This window comes from Microtus oregoni, unplaced genomic scaffold (genome assembly GCF_018167655.1).
Source record: "Microtus oregoni isolate MIOR12 unplaced genomic scaffold, Mior012 000002F_ref0000024, whole genome shotgun sequence".
NCBI classification, from domain to species: domain Eukaryota; kingdom Metazoa; phylum Chordata; class Mammalia; order Rodentia; family Cricetidae; genus Microtus; species Microtus oregoni.
This window is the reverse complement of record NW_024543061.1, coordinates 38,490,451-38,505,478: the sequence shown is the minus strand read 5'-3', so window position 1 is coordinate 38,505,478 and position 15,028 is coordinate 38,490,451. Positions and strand designations below refer to the sequence as shown.

Here is a 15,028-nt window from a genome sequence, read left to right as displayed (position 1 = left end):
AGAATTATGACTCAGAAAGTTTGAAAGAGGCAATAGTAATGAAAGTATTTTGACCCAGATGACATCTTGGGATCCTGTCTCTCTAAGGCAAACAAAAACAAAACAAAGAACAGACGAACTAGGTATGGTGGCACATGCCCGTAATACAGCACGTGAGCAGAGGAGACAGGAGAAATCAAAGGCCATGGAGACTACAAGGCCAGCCTGGGCTACCTTAGACCCTGTCTTAAAAAGAAAACAAGGAGCCCGGTACAGCATCCCATGCCTTTAATCGCAGCACTTGGGAGGCAGAGGCAGGCAGATCTCTGAATTAGCGGTCTTCCCCGTCTATTTAGTAAGTTCCAGGCCAGCCAGAGGTACACCTTGAGACCCTATCTCAAGAAGGCGAAGCGGAGGTGCAAGGAAGGGAGAGAGGAGATGTAGCTTTGCAAGCTTATGTCAAGGAGAAATTTCCATCTTTCTTTCCTGGAACTCATGAACCCAGTAGACTCACCAGACTCTCCCCATGGCCTTTGGAAGCATCTATTCTAAGAGTTCATAGCTGGTGGAAAATGCTGTATTAAGGGGAGGGAGGAAAGTCATATTAAGATCACACAGGTAGTATTGAATAAAGCAGGGCCTTAACCCCAAACCGGGTGCTCTTGACCTTCATGCTTTGTTGAGGTTTTGAAACAAAGTCTCAGTGTGTAGCTCTAGCTACCCTGGAAGTCACTGTATAGAAACAGGCTGGTCTAGAACTTACAGCAGCCCTGCCGGGATTACAGGTACATAGCACACCATCTACTTCAGCTGCTGCTTAGGAAATGCTTAGTATGAATTAATCAAGCTTCTACCCATTTTACAGCAGTTCCTCAGAGAGTGGGGTATAGCTTGCTTAACATCACCAGCCAGGTTGCCACGGCCAGAATCAGACATCCCAGACACAATGGCTCCTAAGGAGCTTCTCCTCCCCTTGTTCTGTCCTAAATGGCTAAAGCAAACCCCAGCTTCCTTTTCACCTGTGCAGAATGTGACCAGAACCCTGAATTACAGAACTGACCGACTCCAGAGAGCTTCCATAATATATTGCCTGCCTCCCAGAAGTATGGAAGCCACCTCCTCCTCTGTCCCAGTGCCCCCATCTTTGTGCCCCATCCTCCCCTGACCCCACTTCAGAAAGCCACACCAGGCGAACAAATGTCAGAACAGGGCTCACGTGGGCCACAGGGGGGAAGTATTTGGTTCCCTGGATACAGCCCTATGTGTTGGGTGAGATTTTGTCTCCCGAGCCACAGCCCTTCTGAGGGAGGGAAGTGAAAATGGCACGGAGCAGTAAGAGAAGTAGGGAGAAACTGCCTAACTCAACAGAAAGGCCGGGCTCGTGAGCTGGGCACGTGCTCTGTTGTGCTGGTGAATGGGAAACCCTGACTGGTCTCGCAGCAGGCGGTCAGGCCGCAGCCGCCTTGGTTACTAGGGCAAAGATCCCAAGGGGCAGAGGCAGGCAGCATAGTTGTTTGGCACCTGACCATTCTGCAGCTAAGGAATCACATGAATACATTCAAGGATGCTTTTGGTTGTTTTGTTTCCTTTTCTTTTGTTTTTGAGACAAGGTCTCATGTAGCCAAGGCTGGCTTCAAACTCCCTGGGTAGCCGAGGATGGCCTTAAATTTCTGGTCTGCCTACCTTCACTGTGCTGGGAAAAATGGGCATGTGGGGGCCACACCAGTTTATGCATTGCTGGGACTCGAACCCAGATTTTGTGTATGTTAGGCAACAACTCTACCAACCAAATTACAGCCCCAGACCCGTAAAAAGAAAATTCAAAGCAGCAGGCAAAGGAAGCATTGATGACTTGAACTGTAGAAAGGGGTAAAATCTTAGAAGTAAAGCCCGAGGCAGAAATGAAGCTCATTCATTCATTCACCCATCCTGCACATGTTTTCTGGTGCCTGCAATGAGCTGAGTACCATTTTGAGAGCTCAAAATATGCCAATAAATGTGAGGGACCTTTTCTCCACGGCACTTGTATTCCAGTAACTGAAGGACTGGAAAGGGAATGACCCAGCATTCGACATGGGAGTGGGGACCCTTAGCATTGAGTCCGCCCACAGGCGCCATAAGACGTCGGTCTGCTGTTACGATGGCCTCTGCTTACCAAGCTCTGGGTGTCCAGCGTGCAGCCACCCTGTTGGCAGATATTATGATAGCTGTTTGAAAATTCTCTTTCAATCCTTCAAAAGTTAATTTTAGGAAGCCGTGGCTTGGATATGGCTATGTACATCTGAGGTTTCTGGTATTGAATCTCTACCACATGGTCTCGCCGTGGTCATGACGATCCTGAAGATGGAGGCGAATGTGGGTACGGACTTGTGGCATTTTCCAGTCTTTGTAATTGAGATCTCTCACTGCGCTGAGAAGAGTTGAGCCATCGTCTGTCATTAGAGTGTGTCACTCCTCTCCGAGCGGTGGCTGTGAAATGGAGGGGACAGAGTCGTGGGCCGTTCCAGAAGCTTTGGCCTTGAGCTGGGAATGACGCTGCTTTGAAGAATGCACTGAAAGTACATTAGGTGTGTACTTTCATTTTAAAACATGATTTGTGCCTAACAACCGGCTTCAAAATGGACCCTGCGTTCTCAGGAGCTGCTGTGACTGATTCAGTCAAAAGGTCTTTTGCAACGGATTGGCTCTCCTCATCATTTGCCTACTGATTACTGAAAAAAAAAAAAAGATAGGAAAGGTCTTTCTTCTTCCCGTGGTTTGGTCTTCTCCTAACTGTGGCTGTCCGGTTTGGTTTTTTGAGACACAGTTTCTCTGTGTATCAGTCCTACCTGTCCTGGAACTCCTTCTGTAGACCAGACTGACCTTGGACTCACTCACAGAGATTCACCTGCCTCTGCCTCCCAAATACTGGGATTAAAGGAGTGCGCCACCACTGCCCGGCTGGCCTTCCAGTTTTTGTTTTGTTTCATTTCACTGAAGTTTAGTTCTATGATAACGTCAAAGGACGCCGCGATCACACTTCAAAACCGCCTACAAAACCTTTTCATGCCTGAGGATTGGAAGCTTCCAGCCTGAGAAAGATGTTTCTTCTGTGATGATATAGTAAGTCCTAGATCTTGAAATTCAAGTTTCTCTGGACTGGGGCAGTAGCTCACTGGCAGGACACTTGCCCAGTGAGCAAAAGTCCCTGGATTCCATCCCCCATACAAGCAAGCAAAAAATAAATAAACAAACAAATAAATAAATGGTGAGAGAAAAAAATTTTTTTAATAAAAACCCCAAATAAACTTAACTTTTTCTCCTTTTCCCGCTTGGTAAACTTTTCTAAATCCTTTGCCCAAATATGACATTTCTACCAACTAATTGGAGACAGGCCGGGACTCTGCCTCTCATACAGAGTTTTTACTAATTGTGAGTTCCCTGAGGATTTATTTCTTCAGCCTGTGCTTACACATGGATTGCAAAGAACAGAGAGAGATTGATAAACCCCAGTCAGAGGCTTGAATGGAGTAGATGAGGCATGGAAACGGTAACTGTGAGATGTGTGCTCAAGATGAAGGCGGAGGGAGCTTGGATTCCCTAAGGTTTGTTTGTGTTTAAGTCTGATGTATGTGATCTGTTTGCCCTCCAAGGCTGAGAGTCGGGCTTGGATTACACGTTATACAGTGAACAAGCAGAGCGTCTTTTCATCCCAGGTACAGCCGTTCCTTGGACAAACCCTTTCCCTGAGCAGCACACGTTGTTACTTTTTAAATTTTTGAAAGGTGCTCTACTTCTGCCCCTTCCTATTGGCTGTTTTTCTCAGGAAGAGAGAAAACAGTTGGCAGAACTAAAAATTTCCAGACCACAGGGTGTCTGCTGCTTGTGTAACCCCAAAGCCGAAATTTCCACTTTCTCCGGTTCCACCAGGGACTTCACTGGAAGCTGCCTGTGCGGCAGACCTGCCAGGGCTGGTCTCCATTACACTTTCATGACTTCCTGTTTATTTGTGCCTCCTCATTGTTTCTTATTTCTTTTTTTTCTTTTCTTTCGTTCTTCCTTCCTTCCTTCCTTTCTTTCTTTTTTCCCCCTCATTGATACTATACCACAACTTCTAAAAATACAACCTAACCACTGGTTTTCTAAGAAGAGGAACTGCAGAAATAACCTGAGTGGCTTTGTGGCGATGACCTCTAGACAGTCTCCTCTGGGCCATCTGTTGGGTACCAGCTACAGGAGCACCTTCATTCACACCATAACAATGTGGTGCCCACTGCACTTGCATCTGGGCCATTACAGCCCCAGTGGCTTCCCTTTCTTGCCATCTGATGAGCCCCCTTGACAAGTTTTCTCAGTCCCTCATTACCGTCTGTGACCTCAGGGGGTTGTTCTCAAGCAGCTTTCTCACAGTAAAAGAGAAACTGATTTCACAGGGCACTGGCTCGGGAGCCTACAGTAAACAAATGTGTGTAAGGGCATGGTGGAGGAAGGGCTGGGGAGGGGGATTGAACCTGAGTTTAATCTCTACAACACTTTCTAAAAAGCCATGTAAGAGGCTGAGCATGGTGGCACAGACCTTTCATTCCAGCACTCGGGAGGCAGAGGCAAGTGGATCTCTATGAATTCAAGGCCAGCCTGGTCTACAGAGGGAGTTCCAGGACTCCAGAACAGCCAAGACTACACAGAGAGATGCTGTAAAAACAAACAAACAAACAAACAAACAACAACAACAAAAAAAAAACAGAACAAAACCAAGACATGTATAGCAAACCTATTTATAATACCAGTGCTGGGGAGACAGAGGTGGGTGGAGACTTGGGACTTGCTAGCCAGGCAATTTAAGCTAATCTGGAAACTCTCAGGCAGTGAGAGAGGCTCTCAAAGAACCAAGGTGTACAGCCCCTGAGGAACAACGGTCCAGCTTATCCCATGACCTCCCTACGCATATACCCATGTGCACATGCCCTCACGAATGTGTGAGTGTGCATACACACATGCAAACAAGCAGAGCATAAAATCATGTATGTTTATAGGGCCTGAAAATGGAAGTGAATCCATGTAGGGACCCATGTGAATTAATGAGAGTGAGGGGGTGGGTAGGAGAGGGGATATGGGGAGCGGAGGATATGCTCAGAACACATCATATACTTGTCTGAAAATGCGCCTGTGAAACCCAGTGCCATATTTGAGTTTAAAAATAACTTTATGCGGGGAACCTGGGAGGAGTAAGGGAGAGGTGAAAAATATGCTCAAAATATATTGAATGAGATTTTCAACGAATAAATAGAAACATTTGATACATATACAAATAAATAGGTAAGTGAGCTTACCTGATAAAAAATAATCTATGTGCATGCATCAATTCCTTTTGTTGTTGGTGGACCCGGCGATGGTGGCAAGAATTAAGGAACTCAGTCCCAGGAACAGTCTGGTTGCAAGCATATAAAAACCAAGAGATTGACAACAGCGTTCCCTGGCTTCAGGCACAGGGAAGGCTGTAATGTGTTTGTAGTACTGGTGATGAAGCTCAGTGCCTCACACTTACTAAGCCAACACTTTATCACTGAGCTATGCCCTCATCCCTAAATGGTTGTTATGAGTTAGTTTATTGATCATGAAAGGGATATAAGAAAGGAATTAATCCCAGATATTGGATTGCTGCCCTGTCCATTGTTTGATTAATGGGTTGATTTTTCAATTTGAATGTGACTGTTTGACATCTTAATAGTCCAGAAGAAACATTTTGGGGTGGTATGGGGAGGGGAGGTGGAATAAGCCACGTAAGTAACCTAAGCATTTACAGTTAATAGAATAGTTAACAACCCATATCTACTGTCCACGAGATTCGCTGCACTAGGGTAAAGGCCTGTGATCTCCATTTTTCATGGTTTTCCTCCGTTCCTTTGAGATAGACTTCAGGATCAACTGGCTTGAATACAAGAGAAAAACAGGAAAGGCTGGAAGTCTATGGGTGGAGTATGTGCTTAACACGAGCATTGCCTGGGCTCCAATGCCCAACATCAAAGAACAGCAGAGAATTATAGGAAACCAGGCACGGTGGCGCACACCTGAAATCCTACCACTCAGAACGCCGACGTCTGAGCTACGTAATGAACTCCAGGCAAACCTAAGCTTCAGAATGGGGCCCTGCCTTAGACAACAGCAATTTTTTTAAATTTATTTATTTATTTATTTATTTATTTATTAAAGATTTCTGCCTCCTCCCCTCCACCGCCTCCCATATCCCTCCCCCTCCCCCAATCAAGTCCCTCTCCCTCATCAGCCCGAAGAGCAGTCTAGGTTCCCTGCCCTGTGGGAAGTCCAAGGACCTCCCGCTTCCATCCAGGTCTAGTAAGGTGAGCATCCAAACTGCCTAGGCTCCTACAAAGCCAGTACGTGCAGTAGGATCAAAACCCAGTGTCATTGTTCTTGACTTCTCAGCAGTCCTCATTGTCCACTATGTTCAGCGGGTCCGGTTTTATCCCATGCTTTTTCAGACCCAGGCCAGCTGGCCTTGTTGAGTTCCCAACACTCAACAAGACAACAACAATTTAAAAAAATAAATAAATAAAACAAAAGAAAAATGTTTTTAACCTAGGTGAAATTTATTCGTCAGTGTATGTGGGTGTGGGGAGGGGGTGTAGGAGAGAGAGAGAGAGAGAGAGAGAGAGAGAGAGAGAGAGAGAGAGAGCTGCTGAGGCTGAGTCTTTTTTGCTATTTCTGTCCGTTAGCTGGTTAGCCAGGTACTCAGGCCAGCTAGGCCAAGAGGTTCTAGACTGGTCTATGGTCTCCACCCCTTAGTTCCCTGCTGGGATGTGGGAATTGCAGAGCATTGGTCTCTTATGCACTGAGCTGTATCCTGAGCCTATGAAGTTTTTTAATTTTCTCTTTCCTATTACACAGGGACAGAAACTGAGACTAGGGATTAGCACTTGTGAAAATGCTTTCCCCAGGAACTATCTTCCCCCAAGGTACTGGTGCTGGGAAAAACAAAACAAAACACACAAGAACAGCGGTTCACAGAACCCAGAGTTTAAACTCCCAGCCTGCCTTGCGGACTTTCCCACCAGACACACACACACACACACACACACACACACACACACACACACACACACATATACACCAGGAAGATAGGAGCTCGCAATTAAATGCTAATGCCCAGAAAAAAGGTTAGCCTTTCTGTCCCTGCTGGTGGCCACTTGTCAACAACAATGAACAAGGAAACATTCTCTTCATCCACAGCCTCATTTCCCGTGTCTCCTGGGTAAAGAGAAAGTGAGTTCTAGCAGACCTCTGAGCTCTATTTCAAGTCCCCACCCTCTCCTTTTTCTCTATTGGTTTTTATTTTTATTTATTCGTTTAGGCAGGTAAGTAGGTAGTTACCTGTGTGTACCAGGGCACATCTGTGGAGGGAAGAGGACAACTTAAATCTGTCCTCTCCATCTGCCTTGTGAGTCCAAGGGATCAAACTCAGGCGTGAGACTTGGATAAGGATAAGGATAAGCCCGTTTACCTGCTGAACCTTAAGCGCTTTCCATGATCTGAAATTTTCTTACTGGTTTAATTGCCCGTAGCCTCTCTATTATGTCTAAAGCAGTTTTTCTCCAAAGGGAACATTCTGTCCGGAGCAGACCTTTATCGATGTTTGGAGGTGGATTTAGGGTCACAGCAGTGGGAGATTATTCGCTGGGGTAGACAGTGCTCCGTGGCCCACCCCAGAGGAACACCAAAACTTTCTGCAGTTGCAAAGGACCACAGTGTTGAGGCTGAGAACTCTAGGGCGAGCTCCGTGGGCGGTGCCCGGGTGGCCTCATCAATTGATCCCCATTTGTACTAACAGTGGCGCTTTTTCTCAGAACGCTGCTGCTGGAGAGCCTGAGTGCTTGGCATTATGTACGCAGGAGTCAATCACAAGTCAGGTTAATGTGGACTCCAGCCCAGGATGCTACCCAACTGATAGATATCATCCCAGGGCATCACAGAAGCATGGTAGAGCCGCTGTCTCCGTGTAGATGAATCTCATCTCCACTGCACAATACAACTCAGTAGTAAACATAGGCAGTGATTTCAGGAGGTTCTCGGCCTGGCTTATGCCACATTTTCTAAAGACAGCAATTCAGTGGCTGAATTTCCTCCCTTCCTTTTTTTTTTTTTCTGACAAGATGTCTGATTTAGCCAAGGCTATCCTTGAACTCTCAATTCTTCTGCTTCAGACTTCTGAATTGTTGGGGTCACGGACATGCCCAGCACTCAATTTCATCTTTAGCAAATGAAATTCTCAATTTTTTCCCTTATTCCTCCCTCTCCTATTTTTCCTCTTTTACTTTTTTGCTACCTGCCTTTCCTCCTCATCCTCTGTCTCCTTTACCCTTACCTCTCCCAAGGGGCCTTCCAGGGGCCTGGGACTCCCGCCCCACATTGCAATAGTGTGACCAGCCCTCTGGGACTCTACTTTGGCCTCTGTGTAATCAGAGTAGTAATGCTTCCTACTTCCTGGGCTCGTTAGCAGCGCGCATCAAGAGATCAAGAGAGCACACGCGTTGTATGCCACTAAGTTTGTGTTTAATAGAAAGTACGGTTGCATGGTGGAAAGGCAGGCACTGTCTTGAGAAAACTGAAGGGGAAATCACAGCTGACTTTTCTGGAGACATCTGTGTCAGCGCAGGCTGTTCTTGGGACGGGAGTGTCAATAGCTCACGCTCAGTCACCACCCAGAGATGGTATAAAGGGGCCCTGTTCTGCTGGGGTTGACATCATCCGGGTGAAATCTAAAACTCCCTCCACTCAATAGGTCTCAGAGTAAGACTGGCCTAGATTGCCCTCTCTCTCGCCCCAGAGACTCATCCGAGGAGGAGTTTAATAGCTCACCTTGCTCTCGGGGTGGAAAGTTTGTTTCCTGGTGTGTCAGGTTTTCTGGGCCATGGTTTGGGAGTTGCTCGGTACAGTCTCTCTTTAGATCATGCTCTATCCATGGAAATCAGCAGTTTTTAACTTGTGGGTTGAACAACTTTCACAGAGGTCACTTAAGACCATCAAAAACCACAGGTATTTACATTGCAATTCATAACAGTAACAAAATTACAGTTATGAAGTAACAACAAAAATAATTTTATGGTTGGGGGTCACCACAGCATGAGGAACTGTATTGAAGGGTCACAGCATTAGGAAGGTTGAGAACCAGGGATGTACATGTTAATGAATGTGTTTTAGCATCCAAATTCCATCAACTCACTAGGAAGATTTGTGCAGGCACTCGCATGGAGGTCAAAGAACAACCTTACCTCGCTCTTGTTCAGAAGCAGGAACTCCTTTTGTTCGCTTCTTTTGTTAAAACCTAATTAATTCTTTATTAGTTCTTTGGAAACTTCATGTCATGCACCCCAGTCCCACTCACCTCCCTCCATATCTGCCCCACAATACTGAATTGTGCCCCCCATGCATAAATTAATTAAAAACAAAACCAAAGAAACAAACCAAAACCTCCTCCATCTTGCGAACACCTCTTCATTCACCCAAGTGGCATCAGGAGCTGTGGTGTGTCCTTCTGACCAGTCACTCCTCTCAAAGAATGTTCTCTGCAGTGAGTCATTGGTCTGGTTCATGCGACTGGATAGACGGCTCAGATCAGGAGCACTGGCTGCTATTTCAGAGATCCTGAGTTCAATTCTCAGCAATCACAGGGTGGCTCACAACCATCTGTAATGAGATCTGGTGCCCTCTTCTGGCCTGCAGGCAGAACACTGTATACATAAAGTTCACTGCTTCTTATGCTAAAGCTAGTTGGCCAGTGAGTTACCAGGGATTCTTCTGTGTCCACCTTCCACCTCTCCATAGGAATACTAGGATTACAGGTGTGCATTCTGCTGCATCCAGATTTACATGTGGTCTGGGGTTCCTTCAGGCTTGCATGCATTACTCAGAAGCATGTTGCTCCCAGCCTTCACTAGGAAGATTTTGGAGACCCTGTTTTGATTGAAGCCCTAGGGGAATAGTTCACAACATCGTTAAGGTCTCCCATCCTGTGAAACTTAAGATCTAGTGGGAGAAGACAGGCAGACAGACAGACAGACAGACGGACGGACAGATGGACAGACAGGTGGACAGACAGACAGACAACTAGCTGAATGAGAAACTGTAGGTCTTAGGGACACAACACCAGGATAAAGTGGAGGAGGCTCCACCTTCAATGAGACAAGGAAGGCATTTCTGAGAAGGTGGCGGACCTCTGATCTCAGATCTGAAGGAGGTGAAGAAACAAGAGGATGGATTGAATTGGGCGCAGGGCACTCTAGGCAGATGGAACAGCGTATGTGAAGCCTTAACATAGGACCAAGGGTTTGATTTGAAGTAAAGAAGGCCAATGCAGCTGTGCTGAGTCAGAGGCAATCGTGAGACAGAAATAAAAGTAGAAGGGATGAGCCCGGTGTTCGTTGTTCTCCTTAGCATCATGACAAAACACCTGACAAGCATGGCTCAAGGTAGGAAGGGCTTATCTGGCTCACAGTTCTGTCCATCATAGCAGCAAGACAAGGCAGCGAGAGAATGAGGCTGCTGGTCATGTTGAATCGATAGTCAGAAACGAGAGAGAGATAGGAGGGGAGAAAAGAGAAAGGAAAGAGAGAGAGGGGGAGATGGGGAGAAAAAAGGAGGGGAGGAGAGAGGGGGAGAAGGAGAGAGAGAAAGACAGAGGAGGAAAGGTTGGTACTCAGCTCACTCTTTTTTTAAAAAAAAACTTTTTATTGATTCTTTATAGATTTTACATCATGTATCCTGATCCCTCTTATTCCCCTACCCCCTTTCATCCATCCTCTAGCCTTGTAACCCCCCCCCAATCAAACCAAATTTAAATGAAAAACCAAAAATCAAATAAAACAATAGATCAAAACTAAAACAAAAGGTGGGGGAGATGAACCTTGTCGTGGAAGCTGTAGTGAGGTCCATTGAGTCACACAGTTTACCTTTTAGTCATTCATCTATACTTGCAAGTGTTCATTGCCATGAGTCGTATTGGTTTGGCTTGGGGCCTCTGTCGTCTGCTACTCCACTGGTGATGGACTCTTACCCAGGCTCCTCCGGGATATCCTGTTGTTGTCCTGTGTCATGGATACCCCGCTGTTTTGGATCTGTAGATTCCTCCTCTTCATAGTCCTGCTCCAACAGTTCATGGATGAGGTGGACGTTGGGGTGGGTCAACTCATAGCTCTGGTTCTGAGTCTGGGTGGTAACTGGGTTGGTCAGCCTGCCAGCTTTCCCTCATCATCACGCTCTGGCACAGCTGGCTCTCCAGCACTGCCTCCGCTAGCTTACCTGGTGGAGCCTGCAGCAAGGAGCTGGGCCATTTCTCCTGCTCTCAGACCCTAGATCCCTGTCACCCACACTCACACCATCAGGGCCAATTCTGCTGTTTTGCTTAAGGAAGGCTCAGGACCCCTCTCCTGATTGCTGTAAGGGACATAAGGGGAGGTGGGGTCAGTTCTGCTCCTTGCCCTCAGGACTGGATCACCTATACCCTTGACAACAGGGGTAGTTTTACTGCTGCCCTGCCAGGGTACAGGGCCTGCTCTCTTGTGTCCTGCAGCTGGTGAGGGGGCAGGACTAGTTCTCTCTTGTGACCCAAGGGCCAGCTCTCTCATCTGCCGCAGGTAGGGTGAGTGTGTAGGTGGGTGGGAGGGCATCTTTCTTTTACCCGTGCCTCCAGATGGCAGAAGAAAGAGGCAGAGTCAGCTTGGCTGCTCTCAAACTCTAAGGGTCAGCTCACCTGCATCCCCACTGCAGGATCAGCTCAGGTGCTTGCCTGTGGTGAAGGGTGGGACCATCTTTTCTGAGTGCAGGGGTCCAGCTCTCCCCTGAGGGGCAGGACCAGCTCTTCTGCTGCAGTATCCAGCAAGGGGCAGAGCCTACTCTCCCGGAGCCAATGAATGGCAGGGCTGACTCAATGGCTCCAATGACCCCCTGTGCTAACATAGGCCTCAGACATCATCACAGACCCTTAGGTCACTTTCTTTTTATTCAGTCCAAGACCTCAGCCTATGGGATGTTACCACCAACATTTAAGATGCGCCTTCTAAGCCTTGGTAACCCATCTGGGTTCCTTCACAAGCATGCCTAGGGGTCTGTGTCCTAGGTGTTTTCAAAGCCTGTTGACAATATTAACTATCATAGGCCTTTTCTTGTCAGCACAAGTGAGGAGTTAGTTTCTAGGTATTTTCTGTGGGAAGAGATTGGCCATCTCTAAATAGAAAAGCAGAGAGGTCTAATCTTCATTTAGAAGGTGTCACTCCTACGACCATGTCCTCGCAGTGACAGGACCATTGATTTCCCAGTTGCGTGGGAGCTAAGGACCTGGCCTGAGAGCTGACCGGGCACTCATCCAGATAACCCGTCAGACTTCAGCTGGGTCACACCACCCAAAGCCCTGCGAAGTCATTTTCAGGAGGCCAGGTCTCTTCTGCTGAGTCTCAGGAAGTCAATAGGGAACCAGAAGAAAAAGGGGGAAACAAGAAGCTTCCTGCTTCCTTATCAAGTGTTCGCGTTTCTGTGTTCCAAACATCAGCTAAAGCAAAACCAAAGGCAGCTAGGAGTTGGCTTTTTTCATAGTTGTTATTTCCTGTTACTTGTTAGTCTGACCCCAGACCTCCTAAGTGGGTCTCTTCTGGCCTGTGTGGCATTGTCACCCCATGGCTCCCCACCTCTCACATCTCCTCAGTCAGGTAGAGAGACTGGGGCTCGGTCCAGGTGGTGAGTGCTCCCTCATAGACCAGGACCCCACCAAGTGCTGCCACATCTGGGCTCTGGAAGCAGAGGTCAAGCCCGTAGCAGATTCTCACTTCCCTGTAGCTCTTCCCCACATGACAGCTGAGCCACTGGACAAAGCATTTGCACCAGCTATCAGCGCTTGCAGGCTGAGGACCCGCTCTTATCAGCTGGGAAGCAAACACAGTCCGAGGTGGGAGTTCTAACCCAGCATGCACTGTCTAACCTCTAGATGCCTGGAGTCGGGTGGGGAAGAGGTGGGAGAAGGTGAATCGTCTGGGTGGCTGCTACACAAAGGTCTCCAAAGCGATCACGTTTGAATATATATATTTAATTTACTCGAGAAGTCGCTGCTCTTAGCTGTCGTTGACAGCTAGAGGCAAATTCTGAAACTATTCCCACGGTCTCTGTGGATCTCAAAGGTGATTCTGGGTTTAGATAATTAAGGATCCCACATACTTGTCTCTTAAACAGAGTTCTGATTGAAACTTAAAAATTAAGCATTTTTGAGAGTCGTGCTTTAAAATAAGTGAGACATGCCTGCGTTGGAGTTTTTTGTTGTTGTTGTTATGGTATATGTATATATACCGTATATATGTGTGTATTTATAACTGGCCTATTGACCTAATGTTCATTTGAATTAGATGGCTTTTATTTTTAAAGAAGCTGAGTAACTTATATGCATCAGTTATGCTCTGACTCAGGAGGCAGAGTTCAGCTCTCATTCCCAGGTCTAGCATTAATAACTCGTGTGGCTTTGGGTGAATCTGACCTCACTTTCCTCCTATCTCAAGCAAGTGGCCATTAATAGACGCTCTCCCTATTCTATTTATAAATTCCCTAGTTCAGAGTGTTTTCCCATGCATGTATTTTTATCTAGAAGTGAATGAGTTTCCATGACTGCTTCGTGGTCCTGTCTTTCCATTTCTACCTGTTCTCGTGGTCCTTTACCATGGTCCTCACAGGAAGGCTTTCCCATGTTTGTCAGTGTATGCCAGATACAGGGCCGCATGCAGAGTCGGGGTCTTCGGCTGAGCTCCAGTTCTGTTGTTTATCTTGTGGGTCATAGGGCTTTGCCTTTGGTTTCCCTCATGATGTTGGAGCGATGAGCGTTCCTGCCCCAGGGATGTCTCGGGGTTAACTGTGTGGCAGCACCTGGGTCACGGAAGGGCCCCGTGAGCCATGCTGGAGGCCGGCAGGAACCCGTGGTCCTTTCTCTTCCTCTATTTCTTCCTATCGGCTCTGCACAGTTTTTCCTGTCACGTGCTTTTTAACTGGCTTGCTAATTTGCCCTGCCGTTGATCTTCCCTAAAATGAGTATGTATAAGGCTGAGAAAAGGTTACCTGTTTCCCAGTTTTCAGAGAAGTAGGGTGTGTCCTGGCATTAACTGTCACCTTGCCACAGCCTAGAGGAATCTGTGAGAAAAGTCTCAATTGAGCAATTGTCTTGACCTGGTGGTCTGTGGGAACGCTTGTGAGGATGTGTTGATCTGTGGACACGTCTGTGAGGATGTGTTGATCTGTGCACACGTCTGTGAGGATGTGTTGATCTGTGCACACGTCTGTGAGGATGTGTTGATCTGTGCACACGTCTGTGAGGATGTGTTGATCTGTGCACACGTCTGTGAGGATGTGTTGATCTGTGCACACGTATGTGAGGATGTGTTGATCTGTGCACACGTATGTGAGGACATGTTTTTTGGAGTTCTGATTACTCTAGGAGAATCCAGCCCACTGTGGCTCCCCTGGTCTGACCTTTGGACAGAACATTATGGGAATGGGAGGCTGTGCTAGAGAGAAGCTTCTTCGCCTCACTGCAGCTGGGGGGCAGAACAATGAGCACATGCAGGAAGGGGACAAGACAAGGCACAGCCTCCAACTAGCAACACTCCACTAGCAATCTCCCTTCTCCAAACAGGCTGCCTCTCGCCTCTTAGCACCTCCTAACACAACGATCAATTCATCCAAGGATTATTCCATTCATTGGGTTGGAGCCCTTGTGATCTAATGTCTCTGGAAGCACCCCCACAGACTTTCTAGAAGCAGACAACACTAATAGACGCTTACTGATCTGTCTGAATTGACACTCGAGGTTAATTCCTGAGAGCAGTTCCTCTGTGCTGAGCAGGCCCTTCATCAGTATTGCTATATCTTTCCTGGTGCCATGAAACTTTACTGAGTCAAGGTTTGCTCACTCATCTGGCATGACTCCCTGCAGGTCCTACTCTGGGGTGAACCTCAAACCACAATACCGGGCCCCGTGCTGCCAATACCGCCATGGAGGAAATCAAACCCCGTGTTCCCAAATCTTTTT

At 47.2% G+C, this 15,028-nt stretch overlaps 1 protein-coding gene across 5 annotated transcripts in view; it reads left to right on the top strand.

The window, feature by feature from the left end:
• The window catches only part of Frmd4b (FERM domain containing 4B), a 188,411-nt gene that overhangs the window by 42,716 nt on the left and 130,667 nt on the right, over positions 1 to 15,028 (top strand). Inside the window, exon 1 of one of the 5 annotated variants that reach the window (XM_041640435.1) lies at positions 12,889 to 12,907. The exons of the other annotated variants lie outside the window; for them this stretch is intronic. The gene's annotated coding sequence lies outside the window, so the exon portion shown is untranslated. Of the gene's footprint in view, positions 1 to 12,888; positions 12,908 to 15,028 lie in introns of those variants that run through there. 5 annotated transcript variants of the gene reach the window in all.